At 39.7% G+C, this 21590-nt stretch overlaps 1 long non-coding RNA gene and 3 pseudogenes across 1 annotated transcript; all 4 read left to right on the top strand.

Moving 5' to 3' along the window:
* The window catches only part of LOC130523407 (uncharacterized), a 49800-nt pseudogene that overhangs the window by 17828 nt on the left and 10382 nt on the right, over positions 1-21590 (top strand).
* On the top strand, positions 4450-5865 carry LOC130521998 (uncharacterized; annotated as a pseudogene).
* LOC130522007 (uncharacterized) lies at positions 13762-14803 on the top strand. The gene is made up of 2 exons (XR_008949523.1): positions 13762-14460; positions 14536-14803. It is a non-coding gene; the product is annotated as an uncharacterized LOC130522007 (long non-coding RNA).
* On the top strand, positions 17041-19055 carry LOC130521999 (uncharacterized; annotated as a pseudogene).

Genomic DNA, 21590 nt, shown 5'->3' with positions numbered 1-21590 from the left:
TTGGAAAAGGAACCTTTAAACATTCTAAAAGGTTCCTGATTAGTGGTTGAGGTGCATGTGGTGTCACATCACAACACATTTGGTGACTTTGGTGCAGAGCGATGTGAAAAGCAATTATAGAAAGTGGAGGTAAAAGTGTGCACTATTGCAGTTCCCACTTTAAGAAACACAACACACAAAAATGGACAATTTAACTCAAGAAGATTCTGTGATTCCAGCTGAGCTCAATAAAATCAATCAAAAACATACCTAATTAATGTTTTTGTTAAATCTCTTTTCTCTATTTCAAATGAAAAAAATAAAGATGGTTGTTCCCCCCCAACACCTGTGTTGATGTGTAAAACATCCTGCAGCCAACTGAGTTGAAAGAAAATCATTTTCTCACTTTGTGTCTGAGCTCCTGCTCTGATCAAGCTCACCTCATCAGGTTCATCATGGTGGTTTTATCGGCTCTTGTACAGGATGTCAAAACGGGTTTTGACCTAGATGGTCTTTGTTGGCTCTGACGTTTTCATGGCTTTTGTGTTTACATGTCTTCCACAAAGGAAGAGGGCGGTGCAAGTGTTTGTAAGGTCACCTCATGAGTGTATTTAATTTTGTTTTTTTTCTCAGTCTGTACAAAATAAATTAACTGGAAAAGTTCTTGTGTGTCATCGGTTTAGGGTAAGATGTCTCCTCAAATGTTTCTAATTCTGCTGCTGTAAGAAAATCCCATTTTTCCACAGTTACATGACATTTGAATCTCCACCATACAACTTGAGTACAACAAGCAATCGTTGCTGCTGATACCTGCTGCAGTCTCTGTCTATTTAACTAATTTGTGGCTGCAGTAGACAACTGTTCAAACAGCATTTCCTTTGTAATGCAGGTCTTTGTTGCCACAGTTGCATGTCAGCCAACAAATCTGCATAACTGTTCTTTGAAAGGTAGCTAACTGCACACAAATATTGAGCATGTGGGCAAAGAGTGAAAATAATTCTGCAATAAAGCGTAAAGTGTAAGAATTAACAGACTAGTTTAACTGATCTCCTTTTCCTTTGTGCGACTAACCTCCTGCTGTCAAGCTGCATGACTCAGGAAGTGTGATCTGAACACAGCTTTGACAATTCAAGCACATACAGACCACAATCACGGTGTGCTTCATTTGAACGCAGTAACCTCTCTGCTGTGCTGCGGCTCAAACCAAAACTGACCTGAACACATGTAAATATGCTTCAAATGAATGCGCTGCGCATATTTCTGATCTTTTTACTGAATTCCCAATTAATTCTCTAGCCCACATATCAAACATGTTCAGAGTGAGCACATGCTCAGGCTGCGTCCTGAGCCCTCCTCTCATCAGTTCTGCAGGTGCTGACACCACGGTAACTTATCTACTATCTCTAGACTATTTTGAAAGAATCATATGACCTGTAAATAAATTAATTATATATAACTAAACCTTTCTCCGGTTTTTTTACTATACTAACATGATGGAGGGGACCTCGAATGCTGCTGTATCGGGTTAAAAAAAAAATCCCATTAATGATGGCTCAGTATCAATTATAAAACTAAGAGGAATGTAAACAATATATCAAAGTTCAATCAAAGGAAGCTAATTAACTTTTTGGATACATTTTTCTGAGGATGTGGAAATGGGTCTCTTTAACAAAAACAACTCAGGTCCATGAAGACAATCTATAAATATTCTGCATGTTGAGCATGAATGTTACGTCTCACATTTACTTTTCACTGCTGCAGTGAAGGTGGCGCAAACCTCAGAGTTCCATTAGTGGAAAAACAAGTCAGAAGTTGAATACAGGAAGGGCAGCCTGCTCGAGTCTTGCTTGAAAATTGACAGAAATAAAAAAATGTTTTCAGTTTAGATCCACATCAAATGTACTCAACTCTATAAGAGGCAATGTGGTTGTGGTAGGTGTCGCAAACCACCACAAAGACAGACACTTTATCAGATCTGTACATCTGAGGAAGGTTCAGGAATTTTGGTCTTTGGGAGTGGAGTTCCCGTGTCACTCTTTTTTTTCTGGGTAGACGACTTTGTCTCACAGTCCAAAGTTTTATGAGATTAATTTTGATGGGACAAAATTGGGCCTATATGGTGTCCATAGTTTGGGATCGACGTCAGCAGCTTTGCTATCTAAAGCTAGTAAAGTATGAGATAGTAAAGTATGTCATCAAAGATGGTGATGCTGATATTTCACCTACGCCTGTTATATTTAAATTCAAGCAAAAAGGTTCTACTGTATCCTTTCAACGGACAGAATGGCTATGATTTCATTTGTGTTAAACAGTTAGTGTGAAATGTTTCCCAATCAGGACAAACAAATACTATACTTACTATTTCGCTACTTGTAAATGACATAAAGACATAGCATGACACAACCCCATCAGTGTGGCGACCAGTAAAAGATCAGCTCTCAGTCTAACGAGCTTTAACGTGTGCTTTGTCTGTGTGGCTGCTGACAGGAAATCTACGCAGAGTTTCTGTTCAAGCTGACCACAAAGAAGTAACAACCAAATATATTCCATTGTAGCGGCGTTCTCTTAAGAAAGGTTCTGTTGTGATCAGTCGAGTTAATTTCACAAGAGAAGAGGATCATGATCAACTACAACATAGCAGGATTCAACTGTTTCATCCAAATTTGTGCAGCAAGAGAGTGGTTTCATGCATGTTGGCTAATGTTGGCAAGATGAAATTTGGACGATATATTATTATTGTAATGGTTCATGTGAAATTCATTGTTAAGAATATTCAGAGGATCCCATCAACCAGCAATTAAAGCAATGGGGGCACAATTTTTTGTTGTAAGAGCAAAATCAACCCCTCTTTTAAACATTTTCCAGTTATGGTGAATAAAGGTGTGCTTATCTCTCTTGTGTTGCTAATTAAGTAGACCCCTCACCCCCCCCTTTTAAGCCAAATTCAAGAACTTTAACCCAGAAGCCAGGTGGTTTAAGAAATTGTTCTTAAGAAATTGCTTTTGACGTCATCTTCATCGTGTGGACTTGAGCTTGTGACAAGGTGCGAGCCACTCAGCACGTGTTCATGGTTTCCAAACAAGGGCAGTCAGTGTCACTTCTTGCTAGCCAATCAAATTAACTTTTTTCATGAATAGTGAATATATGGAGGATCTCAGCTCTGTTGCTCTGACTTTCCTGTTTTGAATTGTACCTATCTGGGCATTCATTCAGGGTGTCGTGGCATGATCAACTTTTGGCTCATCACTAGTTCTCCACTGGGGTCACCCAAGGATCGGTGCCGGGGCTGCTGCTCTTTGCCATATACGCAACATTGCTCAGGCAAATCATCCCATGGTCTCCCATGGTGTTTTATACCACTGCTTTCCACATGGAACCCAGTTCGGCGTCTCATTTTCCCCAGACTAACCCTCAGGCTCAGACTAGATCTCACCATGTCTCTCAGACATATCTGCATGGATGCAGCGCCACCACCTTCAACTTAACCATGGTGAAAATGAGCTCCTTCTTTCCTTGGCAAAACTATCCATTCATCAAAACATAGATCACAAAATTGGCCCCTGCCTGTTATCGAGGCTGTATGAAACCTTGGAGTCATGATTGTTGATCATCTGAGGTTTTGTGATCATGTAGCATCAGTCTCCCTGTCATCCTGTCACTTTGCCATATCCAACCTCAGAAAAACCAGGCCATTAAACCTACAAATGCTGATACAAGTCATGGTGATCTCCCATATTTCCACCAATTCAGATAGTCCAACGAAAGCAGGCCCATGCCACCTCACTGCTGATAGAGGTCTACTGTACCTGCCCACATTAAGATCATGTCGTTCATGCTGACCGACAGACTAATACCTGAATCTGCTCCCTCTTACGTGAACAATCTTGTTTGAGCCATGCTACCCCTCCTCGTTGCTGCATCATTTTCCAAAAGCTGTCTGTGAGCATTTACTTATGCATTACTGCAACATGGAAAAATAAAAAGAATGATTGCTGGTTGGTTGGTTGGTTGTTGTTGATTGGTTAGAAATGATGCACATTATAACTCAACTCAAATTGAATTATATTTATATGATGCAAAATCCTATTCTTAAGGTAATCCAAAAAAATTCTTGTGGGTTTTTTTAACCTTTAAATCTTCCTTTGATTTCTCCAACATCAATTTTATCAAGCAAATCTGACATTACAAGTGATCGTGTTTCCTGTATCTCACACCCTCGAGTCATCTCCAGCTGCCCAATCAGATACGAGTGCAGCATTTATCAGTTTAAAAAGGACCAGTCTTCTCTTCACTCAGCCCAAAACTTGGAGCAAGATGACATCTGCAAAGTTGATCTTCTGGCTGATATGTTTGGAGAAATTTTGTGAGATTTCTTTTTTGTTTGTATTTTGTTTATTTATGGCATCATTTGCAAAATTCTAGATTTAAAAATTAAACGGTGTTCATTTCTAATTGTTATTTGATTTAGCTCGGACAGCTACAATGGAATTTTCTCCATCTTTGAATTGGAAGACCAATTATATCTTGGTCAAACCTGGACAGAACCTGACTTTGCCGTGTCTTCACAGAGATGATTTTTCTACCAGGATCTCTTGGTTTAAAGAAACTCTGGGAGAGCAGCCATTCTGATCTGTATGTACAGGATATCAAGTAAATATTGTAGATGTGCTAATGACTTCAATCCACGTTTCCAACTACATCCTGGTAACAATAGAACTAATCTGACAATAACAGATTTGAAGTTATCAGACTCAGCGACGTATTACTGTGTAAATCAGTATTTAAATGTATTTGACTTTACAGAAGGTTATAATGTCATTGTAGAAGGTTCAGGGTTGACCATAGATCAGCCAGCATCACATTCTATCCAAGCAGAAGGTTCTGTGACGCTGAATTGTACAGTCCATACTGGGTGGACTTGTGATGGGGATCACACTGTTTACTGGTTCAGAAACTCTGGACCATCTCAACTGGGACTCATGTACAGCCATACAGGCAGGAATAAGCAGTGTGAGAGGAAAACCAACACCTGTTTCTACAGCTTCTCCATGAAGAACCTGAACACTTCTCAGACTGGGACCTACTATTGTGCTGTTGCAGCATGTGGACACATTCTGTTTGGAAATGGAACCAAGCTGGTGTGTGGGGGTGAGTGCTCTAATTTTGTGCAGATTATTTTCTGTATATTGTAGAAATTATTTACATATTATCTATTTTTAAAATATTAAGCCAGCATCCAGTAATTTATTTAAGTGTCCATAAAAAGGTTATCCTAATTAGCTCTGTTCAGTTGGTTTATATATAGTGTTTTATCGAAACATTTACCAGTTCAAACAGATATGGCCTAAATATCCCCCAATTCTCTGTTTACACAGAGCTTTCAGTATCTAAAATGAGGAGAAATTGTAAAATTTAAAGCCTGGTTTGAATTGTACATGGACACCGTGACAGTCCTTTAAAAACATAATATTTTTGGTCAAAGTATCACTTTAACTCATTACTTTTTATGTCAGTATAGGTTCTGTTTCTATATTGTTACTTTATAAAATAATTTGTGACTGGTGATGTCTATTGTCTCCCTGAATTACACAGTAATGACATCATAACTAGCTTAATATAAGAGAGAGGACAAATTTGTTGAAATACTTAAATGATTGTCTGAAACGGCATCGCGGATATCACAATTTCTGATGCATCTCGTTACAGATGAAGGAAACCATCTTGTTTTGGTGTATTTCCTCAGTGCGGCCTGGATATTTACCATCATTGTGGTTGTTTTATTATCCATTTCAGTTTTTATGACAAAGAGGAAAAACAGTCATCACTCTCTGGGTAACTGATGCAATATATTTTGAAGATTCCTAAAGGTAAACTGGGAAAATTACTTTGAAAAAATCTCTTCCTGTGTTTTAAAACAGACTCTCAGTCAAGAGTCCAAGCTTCATCCACAGCAATGCAGAGGTGGAGACAATTTTGATTTTTTTAAAAAAAGTTTATATGCATAAATAATCCTTATTTACACACACTAACTTACCCTTTATCACATATCTCCAGGGCTACCAAGAGGAAAACAACCTCCATTATGCAGCTTTGAGGAACAACCAGCCCAACAGATCAATGCAGAACAGACAGAATGAATGTGTGTACTCTGCTGTGAGGCTGTAGATGTCTTGTTGTCATTGCAGGTTAACACAGGACCTAATTAAGTATTTTGAATTTACTCATATCGGTTTCTACATTTTCAATTGTATCATTTATCAATCTCGATGAAACAAAGTTTTCCTAATAAAATTGTTTTTTCTGGCCATGTCGACAAATGATAGATTACCTCCATATATTTATATTCATTTTATGAAGACAAAGCTTGTATCGTGCTGTTGCAGTCCTTAATTTGTGAAGTCAAAAGCTGCAACAATCGTTTTCACAAGCATTCATATCCATCGGACTATTAAGTTGACCAAAACACCCACTGGATGAGACAAATGCTCCATTATGTGATCATGACCATGTAAACAGCAACAGGCTATGTCTTGGATACATAGAAATGCTAAGGCAGGGGCAGTATTATCCAAAGGGTTGGCGTACTCCTGCTGTGTCCACCGTGGTCTCTCCTTCCCCCGGAACGATTTTTCTTAGGAACGATTTTTGCTTATTTGGGATCCAATTTGCCAGCAGTTTAGAAAACGTTTAGCTATCTTTGTTGACCTCTTTTTGTAAAACTTGGGCATAAAGACTAACAAAACAGATAACAAAATTGAACACAATACAAATTAATTTTTGATTTAATTAAAAATTACTACCTGCTCAAGATTCCCAATACAACTGAAACCTTGACATCTGTCTGCTGCTTTTTCAATCTGCAGACCTTGGTTAGCTTCCTAATTGGTGCATCAGCATTCAGCATGATGAAAAGCAGTCACAGCTGCCATCGTTAAGATATAATCAATTAAAATTTTATTTTGCAACAAAAGACCTTCAACAGTTTTATTAGAATTGTGAAAAAACTGGCCAAGGGATTTTTGTCCATCCCTCTATCAGTCTTCGACTTCTTTATCTCTTTTAGGGGACAGGTGGCCGCTTATCCCACTTCTAACTCACAAAGACAAACAACTGTTCATGCCCTCATTCACTTCTAATGTCAATGCACATGGACACGGGGAGAACAGGCAAACTCTGCACAAAAAACCCCCTGACTGCAGGAACCTTCTTGCTTTGTGGCAGCCATTTTAGCCCCTACATAACTGTGCCACCCCTGTGTTAGTTCACCTCATGTGTGTCTCCCCTTGTGTTGTGCCACTTTCATCATGTTGTGATTACTCATCACAAAGTGCCATAATCATGAAGCATAATCGTTACAAATATTATGGTTATGCCATAATCATAATCTTTGAAAAGATTATGATTATGGCACTTTTGAACTACCATATTTTCACTGTAATAAAAGGCGCAGTCTCAGTTGCAGGTGCTATTTCTGTATTTAAAACATATATAAGGCGCACCGTATTATTAGACGCATGCTAAAACATACAGTAAAAAATGACAACAGAAGTAAAACGGTGAGTTTCTTCACATTTATTGAACAAAATATTAATTCTTCTGCCACAAAACCATCAAAGTTTTCATCTTCTGTATCTGAATTAAACAGCTGCACTATTTCAATGTCCAACATCCCAAATTCCTCTTTTTCATCATCTGAATCAGACTCACCGACCAGTTACAGTCCAGCGTTGATTTTGTGAAAGCTCTTCCAATGCATGATGACGGTATCATAGCCCATGCGTCTACAATCCACCCGCATATGGTGGCATAACTTGCCCGCCGCTGCCTCATAGTCTTTGTGAAGGAGTGTTCGCCTTCCTTCATCCAGCGCTCTGTCCGTTTCCGTGGCAGCCGAGAACCACGGTGAACGACGACTTGTTGTGCGTATCGCCACCGTGCTGGTCCCTTTTTCTCCACTTTGTGGGTCAAAGGGATGTCAAAAGTCAAAGGGATCTCATCCATGTTGGTGATGTGGCTGGGCGCAGTTATCTTGTCGCGGCAGTTGGTGCGGAAGATGGCCGCCCTCTCCTGGTAATCCGCGGGCAGCCGCTGCGCAACAGTTGTCCTCGCGCGTATGGAGAGATGTCACCTCCTCATAAAGCGAAAATATTAAGATTGCTCGATTGCCATTTTCATTAAATATTTTCATATTTAATGTCCTGCAGTTTAAAGTAAGCCTCATTCATACGTGTCTCGCTTGACTGGCGCCATTTTAGGGGATCCTTATGCGTAGGTGTGCCGCTAATCGATTGGCGGAGCGTTTACCGTAGTGCACCCACCAAAGCCGCACAGCAGATTTTGGAACTCAGTCCACACACAAGGCGCACCATATTATAAGGCGCACCGTCAATTTTTGAGAAAATCTCAGTGTTTTAGGTGCGCCTTATAGTCATGAAAATACGGTACTTGTAGAACTCCACAGCCTCCACCTCAACTCTTTCTCTAAGAGCTGGTCATAGTTTTGGTCTAGACATCCCAAAGTCAGTGACTAGTTACTTTGTCTTTGAGGCGTTGAGGTGTATATGGTTCATGTGGCTCCAGGCATTCCATGAACAGGCTCCTATGCTCCGTCTGATTGTTGTTACTCCATCTCTTTGTTGTCCCTGATGCATCCCACAATGGCTGTGTCATCGACAAACTTCTAAATTTGGCACAGCTCAAAGTTGTAGTAAAAGTCTAATGTGTACAGGGTTAATAGTAGAGGGCCCAGCACTGTGCCCTGGGGTGCTCCTGTGCTGCTAATCACAGTGTCTTTCAGGCTGGTATACCATGGCCTGTCAGTGAGATACGGTAGCTGGAGAATCAGGAATCCAGGTCCACTACTATCATGCTAAGTTTGTCCCGTGCTGCGGTGTGAGGTGAGTTTCACTGGTCAGAAGACATTCAGCTCCCTGGGAGGATTCTTCTTAAGAACTGGGATGATGCATGTCTTCCACAATGTCTTTACACACTAACATACATATACCTGCATCCCCCCCATGCACACAACCTCACAAAACAACAAACATTTGTATACTTGCACATACTCTCCACATACTTGAACAATCATTGTCTGTACCTTCCATTGCACCACATGATCAATTTGCCATTTAAATCGAATTGATCCAGTGGCCATATGTTTTAGTCTGTTCCGAGTAGACCCCCAGTTTACAACATTCAAAACAAGCAAAAGTTAGGCTTGATATTTAGCTGAAAATTAATTCAAACTGGCCACTCGGCCATGCTCAATTTATAATGTGTGTTCTGCTGTTGTAGTTTTATTTTGTAGAGAAATATTTTAAAACTTGTAACAATACGAAAATGTTTTAGAATGTGTGCGTCAGAATAACACTCAAAGGTTATAAGAAATGAATCAGAAGCCCAAGGGCTTAACTTGCAAGACCACAGAAGTCTAACACTGAGAAATATCTTGTATCCATTGGCTACCTCATCAGTATAATCTATACAGCCACAGCATCAGACTACGGCATAGGATGTTGCACAACATAAAACAATTTAAGGCACACCTCAAATATTGACATACGGGAATGTGATGTTATTGATTGATCTTTGTAAAAATATGTTTCATAGATTAAAGACTTTTTTATTCGTGTAGTGACACCAGTCTGAGTTTGGGGTGATGTTAATTTCACATGAAGTCAACCATAACTATACTATTGCAAACAGGTACCTCTATGATACCATCACGTCAGGACCAATGTAATCACTGTGGGTATACCATGCTGTTGATATAAGGTCACACACGAATCACATCGTAATTTAGTGTGAAAAAAGGTTGAAAAGTAAATGACATGTGCTTTGAACAGGAAGTAGAAGTGTCTGCAGAAGCGGGAATTCGAGATACAAAAAAAGGCACAGCATGGAGAAGGATGTATATATCAAGGCTTTCTTCATTAATTTGAAGTAAAAACACAACAGCCCTCCCCCCATGACACAAGCGATTATAAACGCCTAAAGGAAAGTGGTCAAAAAGTGTTTCATAAAACTAATTACTGAATATTTACTTGAACCACTGGATCTTTGTCTTGCCATGAACTAGTCCAGCGTGCACTTCCTGCCCAAATGTAGCAAGCCTATGCACCAGCACTCGCACCAATTAAGGGAGAAATGACAGAAAATAGATCGCTAAACGTATTAGTTCTCTCAGGCAAATCTTTCATCTTTATCAGCCAGATTACATGTGATCGTGTTTCCTGTATGTCACACCCTCAAGTCATCTCTGGCTGCCCAATCAGACACAAGCTCTGCATTTATCAGTGTACAAAGAACCAGTCTTCTCTTCACTCTGCCCAACACTTGGAGCAAGATGGCATCTGCAAAGTTTGTTTTCTGTCTGATGTGCTTAGAGAAAATTGGTGAGGTGAATATATGTATATATTATTAATTGCACATTTTCTTATTAATTTCTTAATAATATTAATCTTCCTCCTTTTGTGCTTGCTGTTTGATTTTCTCTTAAACAGCTACAAGGGAATTTTCTCCATCTTTGAATTGGAAGACCAATTTTATCTTGGTCAAACCTGGACAGAACCTGACTTTGCCGTGTCTTCACAGAGATGATGTTTCTACCAGGATCTCTTGGTTTAAACAAATTCTGGGAGAGAAGCCGAGGCTGATCTGTATGTACTGGATATCAAGTAAACTTTGGATATTTGTGAATGACTTCAAAACCAATCCACGTTTCCAAATACATCCTGGTAACAAAGGAGCTTATCTGACAATATCAGATTTGGAGTTATCAGACTCAGCCACCTATTACTGTGTAAATCAGTATTTAACAGTATTTGACTTTCTAGAAAGTTATGTCATTGTAGAGGGTTCAGGGTTGACTATGGATCAGCCAGCATCACATTCTATCCAAGCAGAAGGTTCTGTGATGCTGAATTGTACAGTACATACTGGGTGGACTTGTGATGGGGATCACACTGTTTACTGGTTCAGAAACTCTGGACCATCTCAACTGGGACTCATGTACAGCCATACAGGCGGGAATAAGCAGTGTGAGAGGAAAACCAACACCTGTTTCTACAGCTTCTCCATGAAGAACCTGAACACTTCTCAGACTGGGACCTACATAGACATTGAACGCTATGCCTCATCTGTACTGGACTACATCTCCACCTCTATAGACAGTGTCACCACCCAGAAACAGATCACCATGTACCCTAATCAGAAGCCCTGGATGAATAGGGATGTCCGTCTCCTGCTGAAGGCCCGTAACATCACCTTCCGATCGGGGGATGCACAAACCTACAGCACAGCCAGAGCTAACCTGAAGCGGGGTATTAAGAAAGCCAAACACGACTACAAGCTGAAGGTAGAAGGGCACTTCTCCAACTCCAACCCCCGATCTATGTGGCAGGGCATTCAGGTCATCAGCAACTACATCAATCCCTCTCCCCCCTCAACCGACATCTCCTTCCTCAATGAGCTAAACAACTTCTATGCTCGGTTTGAGAAGGACAACCAAGAACAAGCGAGCAAGGTAGAGCTGACTGCTGGCCACCAACCCTTAACTTTCTCTACCACTGATGTCAGAGCGGAACTGAGCAGGATCAATCCACGCAAAGCTGCGGGCCCCGATGGCATCCCTGGACGCGTGCTCAGAACTTGTGCTGCGGAGTTAGCAGGGGTCCTGACGGACTTATTCAATCTATCCCTGGCTCATGCAGTTGTGCCGACCTGCTTCAAATCCACCTCCATCGTGCCAGTACCAAAACATTCCACCCCAGCTTGTCTCAATGACTATCGTCCAGTAGCACTCACTCCCATCATAACAAAGTGCTTAGAGCAGCTGGTCTTGGCACAACTCAAATCCTGTCTCCCCCCAACCCTGGACCCCTGTCCTCTCACAGCTGGACAATAAAGACACATATGCCCGAATGCTGTTCATAGACTTCAGTTCAGCATTTAACACTGTCATCCCCTCCAAGCTGATAACCAAACTAAGGGATCTGGACATCAGCACCTCCATCTGCAACTGGTTATTGGACTTTCTGACCAATAGACCACAACATGTGCGGTTAGATCATCACTGCTCCCCTACCCTCACTGTAAACACTGGAGTACCACAAGGCTGTGTGATGAGCCCATTCCTCTACTCCCTTTTCACCCACGACTGCAGAGCTATACATGGTTCCAACACCATCATCAATCACCACGGTGATTGGCCTCATCAAGGATAACGATGAATCAGCTTACAGGGAGGAGGTGGACCGCTTAGCTACGTGGTGCCACAACAACAACCTGCAACCAAAGAACTCGTCCTGGACTTCAGGAGGAAGACGGACATCCACCCACCCATCCACATCAACGGAGCAGTGTGTGTCCAGCTTCAAATTCCTGGGGATCCACCTCTCACAGGACCTCACCTGGACGACTAACTGCTCCAGTTTGGTGAAGACGGCTCACCAGCGTCTCTTCTTCCTGAGGACTCTGAAGAAACACCACCTCTCTTCAGACATCCTGGTGAACTTCTATCGCTGCTCCATCGAGAGCATCCTTACCAGCTGTGTTACGGTCTGGTATGGGAACTGCTCTGCCTCAGACCGGAAGGCATTGCAGAAGGTGGTGAAGACCGCCCAGCGAATAGCTGGAGCTTCTCTTCCTTCCATTGAGGACATATACAGGAGGCGCTGTCACAGGAGGGCCAGAAGGTCTCTAAAGACTCCTGTCACCCAGCACATGGACTGTTTACCCTCATGCCCTCTGGGAGGCGCTACAGGAGCCTCCGGACAAAAACCACCAGGTTCAGAAACAGCTTCTTCCCCACTGCTGTCTCCCTGCTGAACTCCAACCCCTCTCACTTTACCTCCCTGCACTATTTACATCTGTTATTTGCACTACCCACTTCCGGTTACTTGCACTGCTTTCCATACTTTGCACATTCTTACCATATTTTATCATTATTGTATAGTTAAAACATTGATCCTGTAGGAAATTCAGCACCATAGTTACAGCCTGTATATATATTTATCTTGGTTGCAAAGACTTTTATATACCCTTTACATATCTGTGAACTCTGTAAATACAAACATATAGATTGATATCATAAACATATTCATTGTGTGTATATATTGTATATACCCATCACAGTTTTATTCGCTACGTAAGCACTTCTGGTTAGATGCTAACTGCATTTCGTTGCCTTGTACTTGTAACATGTGTAATGACAATAAAGTTTAATCTAATCCAATCTAATGTGCTGTTGCAGCATGTGGACACATTCTGTTGGAAATGGAACCACGCTGGTGTTTGAGGGTGAGTGTGTTTGAAATCATTTTATTCAAAAGGTTTATACAAGTTGTTAAAGTGCTACATATTTTTGTGCAGATTATTATATATATATATTTTGTTGAAATAATTTACATAATATCCAGTTTTTAAAAAAATTAAGCCAGAATCCACTCATTTATTTTATTGTCCATAAAAAGGTTACCCCAGTTAGCTCTGTTCAGTTGGTTTCAAAATATATAGCGATTGATAGAAAAATTAACCTTATGTTTAAACAGATATGGCCTAAATATCCCCTGATTCTCTGTTATATGGAGCTTTTAGTTTCTAAAATGTGGAGGAAATGTAACATTTATAGCCCATTTTAAATCTTACATGGAGATGGAACCAAACAGGTGTTTGAGGGTGAATTACCTTCTATGTTCATGACTCCGGTATTCTGAGTTTCGACTGTTATGACTTTAACTTGGATTCAGGAATTTGAATTGATTATTTGATTGTCTAGTTTTACCAGGTCTGGTTTTTGGCAAATCTGGCTACTAGCACAAAAGTCTTTGTTCTTTACATTACATGTTTCAAAGCAGTGTGACATGTTCACAGTGACTGTAGAGAGGTGACTCCTCAGCGAAAAGGTGCAATTTATGATAAGTTTTATTCCTGATAATTTCTGAGTTGCAAATACCTGAACAAAAGCTTTGTGTGGAAATATTGTAGCCAAACTAGGAATTTGACAATGATAACTTGGATTTAGATTATGAACCTCAAAAACAATTATTTAATTGGCTTAAACTTGCAATAAAAGGCCATTCCACCTCAACTCATTGGTTTCAGAGCCTGGGTACTTGAGACAAACTTATTCAACAGAACTGGTGGTTGGAGTAAATCGCTACCTGTACTTGTTCAAGCTCTACTGCCTGTTCTTCTTCACCATGGAACTGAAACCTTGACCTCTGTCTGCTGCTGTGTTCATCTACAAATGATAAATACTCTCAGTTCTCAGTTTACTTCCTGTGTGGTGCATCATCATTCAGCACCTTTCTGGTAGAGTATCTGGCTTTCTCGGTGTGCATGATGAACAGTCACAGCTGCAATTATAAAGGTGTGATTAATTACACTTCTGGGCTTATTTTAGAGTGTAATTTTACATTTCTAACATTCCATTTTATTTTTCAAAATCGCATGTAAGACTCACCTCTATTCAAACCAAAGGTATTTTCTATTAGTCAGAATAAAGTTGTTCATGAAATATTCAAAATGCACTGAGTTCATTGTTGTCATTTACAGGATTGTCCAGATGCAGATGGTTCTGTTTTGTGGAAGAAGATGAACAGAGAACATACCTGGACTGAATGTGTTTACTTCAGTGTAAAGCAGTAGAATAGAAAAATGACCATTTTCACAGTTTTAGATATCTTGTAGTTTCAGAAAACTCACAAAATAGAAAAAGGCTCTTCTGTGGTTGATTTATAGATATTTGATTTATTGTGTACATTCTACATTGTTCAGGATGTTCAGGATCCTTGGTACAATAAAGGAGGAAATAACCAACACACACTTGATTGTCTTGTCCTCCAACAGTCAGTATCTCGCCACAGGCTGTATCTCCAGGGCTTTATTTCCCCAGGTTTTTGATTGGTGCAACAACTGACTGGAGCTAAATGTCACTAAAACCAAAGAGATTGGTGGTGACTTTTCCAACAAGCACTTGCAGCTGTTGAATGTTTCTTATTTTACAAAAAAATATCCTTAAAGTTGAAAAAGACTGTAAATAATCCAGAATGTGCAGCTGTTAATTTAGTGTGGCATATAAATTTTAGAACTTGTCTATCTGAATAAGACACACAGGGTATGATGAGAACTTATGTAGACACCCTAGGTGTTAGCTTACACACCCCCCATGTGACGCTGTGCAGTAGAAAACAAAACCACAACATCAGTTACTGCTCGACCTGTTTGCTGTCTGTTTTTGCATTTGCAATCATATTTCTTTTCTTTCTTTCTTCTTCTTCTTGGAATAAAACATTACATAATTATATACAGTACACATCATGTAAAGAAATATCAAGTAATATACCATACCATTCATACGTTACCATACGTACAGCCATGTTTTAGACTATGATGCAAAACACTTAAAGTTTTGACATGTTTAAAAATAATCCTGTACTTATATATTTTGTCCTGCAGTCAATCTTCTTCTAAAATAAGATTCAAATAAAGTTGCAGCCCTTTATTGTCTAAAATGTCCAAATGTGTTTTTTGTAACACAGTCAGAATCTTTTTTTTTTTTTTAATTGTGCTGCAGCTATGACGGTAATACTTGTACATACTTGCATGGTGGGCTTGACTTTTCCCCTTCTGTCTTGGTGGTTTCAAACAGGAAGTCTTTGCTGTGTCTTAACACACAGCAGTCAAACTACATCGCTTCACTCTCTTGACCTTGGCATTCAAAGACAACTAGTGTAAGGAAAATGACATTGCTGTAATGTTAATGTGATCCCCATTGCAGTCACATCAACACATGTTCTTGTCAATAGTGTTATTTCTGTTTGTATTAAGCACATTTATCCATCGAATTGTCTGTATGCAAACATTTTTAGATTAGATTATATTTTAGATTATAATGACACATTCACTTGAGTACATACATTTTGTTTAATATATAGGTTAATAAGTGGACTAATTCATGATTTTATAGGCTTACAAAAACACAATATTCCAGTTCCTCTGATATACTCCGTGTTGATTCTATCCATGTGCAACAGAGAGTGCTTACATCTTCATCAGTTCCTCCTCCAGCTTCTCTTGCTGTCTTCTCCTCAGGGCCACTGTCTATGGGCCAGGGCCACCAATGCGGTGTTGCTCTGACTTTCCTGTTTTGAATTGTACCTATCTGGGCATTCATTCAGGGTGTCGTGGCATGATCAACTTTTGGCTCATCACTAGTTCTCCACTGGGGTCACCCAAGGATCGGTGCCGGGGCTGCTGCTCTTTGCCATATACGCAACATTGCTCAGGCAAATCATCCCATGGTCTCCCATGGTGTTTTATACCACTGCTTTCCACATGGCACCCAGTTCTGCGTCTCATTTTCCCCAGACTAACCCTCAGGCTCAGACTAGATCTCACCATGTCTCTCAGACATATCCGCATGGATGCAGGGCCACCACATGTAGCATCAGTCTCCCTGTCATCCCGTCACTTTGCCGTATCCAACCTCAGAAAAGCCAGGCCATTAAACCTACAAATGCTGATACAAGCCATGGTGATCTCCCATATTTCCACCAATTCAGATAGTCTAACGAAAGCAGGCCCATGCCACCTCACTGCTGATAGAGGTCTACTGTACCTGCCCACATTAAGATCATGTCATTCATGCTAACCGACAGACTAATACCTGAATCTGCTCCCTCTTACGTGAACAATCTTGTTTGAGCCCATGCTACCCCCCTCGTTGCTGCATCATTTTCCAAAAGCTGTCTGTCATAATAATTAGTGAGCATTTACTGGATGCATTACTGCAACATGGAAAATAGAAAAAAGAATGATTGCTGGTTGGGTGGTTGGTTGTTGTTGATTGGTTAGAAATGATGCACATTATAACTCAACTCAAATTGAATTCTATTTATATATGAAGCAAAATCCTATTCTTAAGGGAATCCAAAGTTTTTTCTTGTGGGTTTTTTTAACCTTTAAATCTCCTTTGATTTCTCCAACATCAATTTTATCAAGCAAATCTGACATTACAAGTGATCGTGTTTCCTGTATCTCACACCCTCGAGTCATCTCCAGCTGCCCAATCAGATACAAGTGCAGCATTTATCAGTTTAAAAAGGACCAGTCTTCTCTTCACTCAGCCCAAAACTTGGAGCAAGATGACATCTGCAAAGTTGATCTTCTGGCTGATATGTTTGGAGAAATTTGGTGAGGATTTCTTTTTTGTTTGTATTTTGTTTATTTATGGCATCATTTGCAAAATTCTAGATTTAAACATTAAACGGTGTTCATTTCTAATTGTATTTTTTTTTAGCTCAGACAGCTACAATGGAATTTTCTCCATCTTTGAATTGGAAGACCAATTATATCTTGGTCAAACCTGGACAGAACCTGACTTTGCCGTGTCTTCACAGAGATGATTTTTCTAGCAGGATCTCTTGGTTTAAAGAAACTCTGGGAGAGGCCGATTCTGATCTGTGTGTACTGGATATCAAGTAAATATTGTAGATGTGCTAATGACTTCAAAACCAATCCACGTTTCCAACTACATCCTGGTAACAATGGAACTAATCTGACAATAACAGATTTGGTGTTATCAGACTCAGCCACCTATTACTGTGTAAATCGGTATTTAAATGTATTTGACTTTACAGAAGGTCATAATGTCATTGTAGAGGGTTCAGGGTTGACCATAGATCAGTCAGCATCTCAGTCTATCCAAGCAGAAGGTTCTGTGACGCTGAATTGTACAGTACATACTGGGTGGACTTGTGATGGGGATCACACTGTTTACTGGTTCAGAAACTCTGGACCATCTCAACTGGGACTCATGTACAACGATACAGGCGGGAATAAGCAGTGTGAGAGGAAACCAACACCTGTTTCTACAGCTTCTCCATGAAGAACCTGAACACTTCTCAGACTGGGACCTACTATTGTGCTGTTGCAGCATGTGGACACATTCTGTTTGGAAATGGAACCAAGCTGGTGTGTGAGGGTGAGTGCTCTAATTTTGTGCAGATTATTTTCTGTATATTGTAGAAATAATTTACATATTATCTAGTTTTAAAAATACTAAGACAGCATCCAGTAATTTATTTAATTGTCCATAAAAAGGTTATCCTAATTAGCTCTGTTCAGTTGGTTTATATATAGTTTTATTATCGAACATTTACCAGTTCAAACATATGGCCTAAATAACCCCCAATTCTCTGTTTACACAGAGCTTTCAGTATCTAAAATGAGGAGAAATTGTAACATTTAAAGCCTGGTTTGAATTGTACATGGACACTGTGACAGTCCTTTAAAAACATAATATTTGTAGTCAAAGTATCACTTTAACTCATTACTTTTTTATGTCAGTATAGGTTCTGTTTCTATATTGTTACTTTATAAAATAATTTGTGACTGGCGATGTCTATTGTCTCCCTGAATTAAACTAATGACATCATAACTAGCTTAATATAAAGTGAGAGGACAAATTTGTGGAAATACTTAAATGATTGTCTGAAACGGCATCGCAGATATCACAATTTCTGATGCATCTCGTTACAGATGAAGGAAACCATCTTGTTTTGGTGTATTTCCTCAGTGCGGCCTGGATATTTACCATCATTGTGGTTGTTTTATTATCCATTTCAGTTTTTATGACAAAAAGGAAAAACAGTCATCACTCTTTGGGTAACTGATGTAATATTTTTGAAGATTCTTAAAGGTAAACTGGGAAAATTACTTTAAAAAAATCTCTTCCTGTGTTTTAAAACAGACTCTCAATCAAGAGTCCAAGCTTCATCCGGAGCAAATGCAGAGGTAGAGACAATTTTGATTTTTTTTTTTAAGTTTATATGTATAAATAATCCTTATTTACACACACTAACTTACCCTTTATCACATATCTCCAGGGCTACCAAGAGGAAAACAACCTCCATTATGCAGCTTTGAGGAAAAACCAGCCCAACAGATCAATGCAGAACAGACAGATCAATGCAGAACAGACAGAATGTGTGTACTCTGCTGTGAGGCTGTAGATGTCATGTTGTCATTGCAGTTTAAACACAGGACCTAATTAAGTATTCTGAATTTACTCATACCGGTTTCTACATTTTCATTGTATCATTTATCAATCTCGATGAAACAAAGTTTTCCTAATAAAGTTGTTTTTTCTGGCCATATCGACAAATGATAGATTACCTCCATATATTTATATTCATTTATGAAGACAAAGCTTGTATCGTGCTGTTGCAGTCCTTAATTTGTGAAGTCAAAAGCTGCAACAATGGTTTTCACAAGCATTCATATCCATCGGACTATTAAGTTGACCAAAACACCCACTGGATGAGACAAATGCTCCATTATGTGATCATGACCATGTAAACAGCAACAGGCTATGTCTTGGATACATAGAAATGCTAAGGCAGGGGTAGTATTATCCAAAGGGTTGGCGTACTCCTGCTGTGGCCACCGTGGTCTCTCCTTCCCGGAACGATTTTTCCCAGGAACAATTTTTGCTTATTTGGGATCCAATTTGCCAGCAGCTTAGAAAACGTTTAGCTATCTTTGTTGACCTCTTTTTTGTAAAACTTGCAGCATAAAGACTAAAAAACAGATAACAAAATTGAACACAATACAAATATTAATTGTTGATTTAATTAAAAATTACTACCTGCTCAAGATTCCCAATACAACTGAAACCTTGACATCTGTCTGCTGCTTTTTGAATCTGCAGACCTTGGTTAGCTTCCTAATTGGTGCATCAGCATTCAGCATGATGAAAAGCAGTCACAGCTGCCATTGTTAAGATATAATCAATTAAAACTTTATTTTGCAACAAAAGACCTTCAACAGTTTTATTAGAATTGTGAAAAAACTGGCCAAGGGATTTTTGTCCATCCCTCTATCAGTCTTCGACTTCTTTATCTCTTTTAGGGGACAGGTGGCCGCTTATCCCACTTCTAACTCACAAAGACAAACAACTGTTCATGCCCTCATTCACTTCTAATGTCAATGCACATGGACACGGGGAGAACAGGCAAACTCTGCACAAAAAAGCCCCCCTGACTGCAGGAACCTTCTTGCTTTGTGGCAGCCATTTTAGCCCCTACATAACCGTACCACCCCTGTGCCAGTTCACCTCATGTGTGTCTCCCCTTGTGTTGTGCCACTTTCATCATGTTGTGATTACTGATCACAAAGTGCCATAATCATAAAGCATAATCTTTACAAATATTATGGTTATGCCATAATCATAATCTTTGAAAATATTATGATTATGGCACTTTTGAACTACCGTATTTTCACGACCATAAGGCGCACTGTAATAAAAGGCGCAGTCTCAGTTGTGGGTACTATATCTGTTTTTTAGAACATAAATAAGGTGCACCGTATTATTAGGCGCATGCTAAAACATACAGTAAAAAATGACAACGGAAGTAAATGGTGAGTTTCGTCACATTTATTGAACAAAATATTCATTCTTCCGCTACAAAACCATCAAAGTTTTCATCTTCTGTATCTGAATTAAACAGCTGCACTATTTCAATGTCCAACATCCCAAATTCCTCTTCTTCATCATCTGAATAAGACTCACCGACCAGTTCCGCTTCAGCGTTGATTTTGTGAAAGCTCTTACAATACATGAAGACGGTATCATAGCCCATGTGTCTACAATCCACCTGCATATGGTGGCATAACTTGCCCACCGCTGCCTCATAGTCTTTGTGAAGGAGTGTTCGCCTACCGTCATCCAGCGCTCTGTCCGTTTCCGTGGCAGCGGAGAACCACGGTGAACGACAACTTCTCATTAAACCTCGGGCCTCCCCCTCTGTTTAATGATGGTGTCCTAGCCGGGCTCAGATGGCTTCTCCTACACCACATTCAAACTATCTAGCTTCTGTGTTTGATTTAATGAGTTTGACTTTAGTACATGTACTACATGTTTTCTGTTGTATCAGGTGGCTAGTTCAACACTTTACAAAGTCCTCTTAGTCTTTCTGCTAAAAACATGTTAAGATTTCATAGAACTGTGGTGGAGGATTTTATATAGACATCAGTGGTGCCCTGAAAATAAACAATGAGTTTAACATTACTTCCTGCTGTACTCAAGCAGCTGCTTTTTCACATAAGCTAACTTTCATCAGATGGCCTTGCTTGACAACATTAGAGAAGTTGTGATCCACCTAACAAGTCTTCAATGTTTCCAAACTAGGAGAGTGAGTGTCACTTCTTCCTAGACAATCAACTTCACTTTTTGAATCATGAGTAGTGAATATATGGAGGATGTCAGCATTCATCTAGAGAGGTTCGTCACAATGGAATCACTAAATTTGTTTTTATTCGTCCTTTATGGTAAGTTTGATCATCTTGTGAACATTTTAATAACTTAATTCTAAACATCTACACATGAACTGTTCGAGGTAACTTTATTGGTTTCATTTATTCTTGACAGATGAAACATCCTCATTTGTGCATCCAGTGAGTGGTTTGTTTGTTAATGTCGGGGAAGCCAAAACTCATTTCCATATTTTAATGTCAATGCAGTCTTCAGCAAGGAATTCAAGAACTGCTGTTTTCAGTGAATATTACAGAGGGTAACTAGCAGTTTGAAATTGCAAATTTAGCATTTC

The sequence above is a fragment of the Takifugu flavidus genome, chromosome 3 (assembly GCF_003711565.1).
Source record: "Takifugu flavidus isolate HTHZ2018 chromosome 3, ASM371156v2, whole genome shotgun sequence".
In the NCBI taxonomy this organism is placed as follows: domain Eukaryota; kingdom Metazoa; phylum Chordata; class Actinopteri; order Tetraodontiformes; family Tetraodontidae; genus Takifugu; species Takifugu flavidus.
Note: the sequence above shows the minus strand (reverse complement) of the source record. Positions and strands in the feature narration are given on the sequence as shown.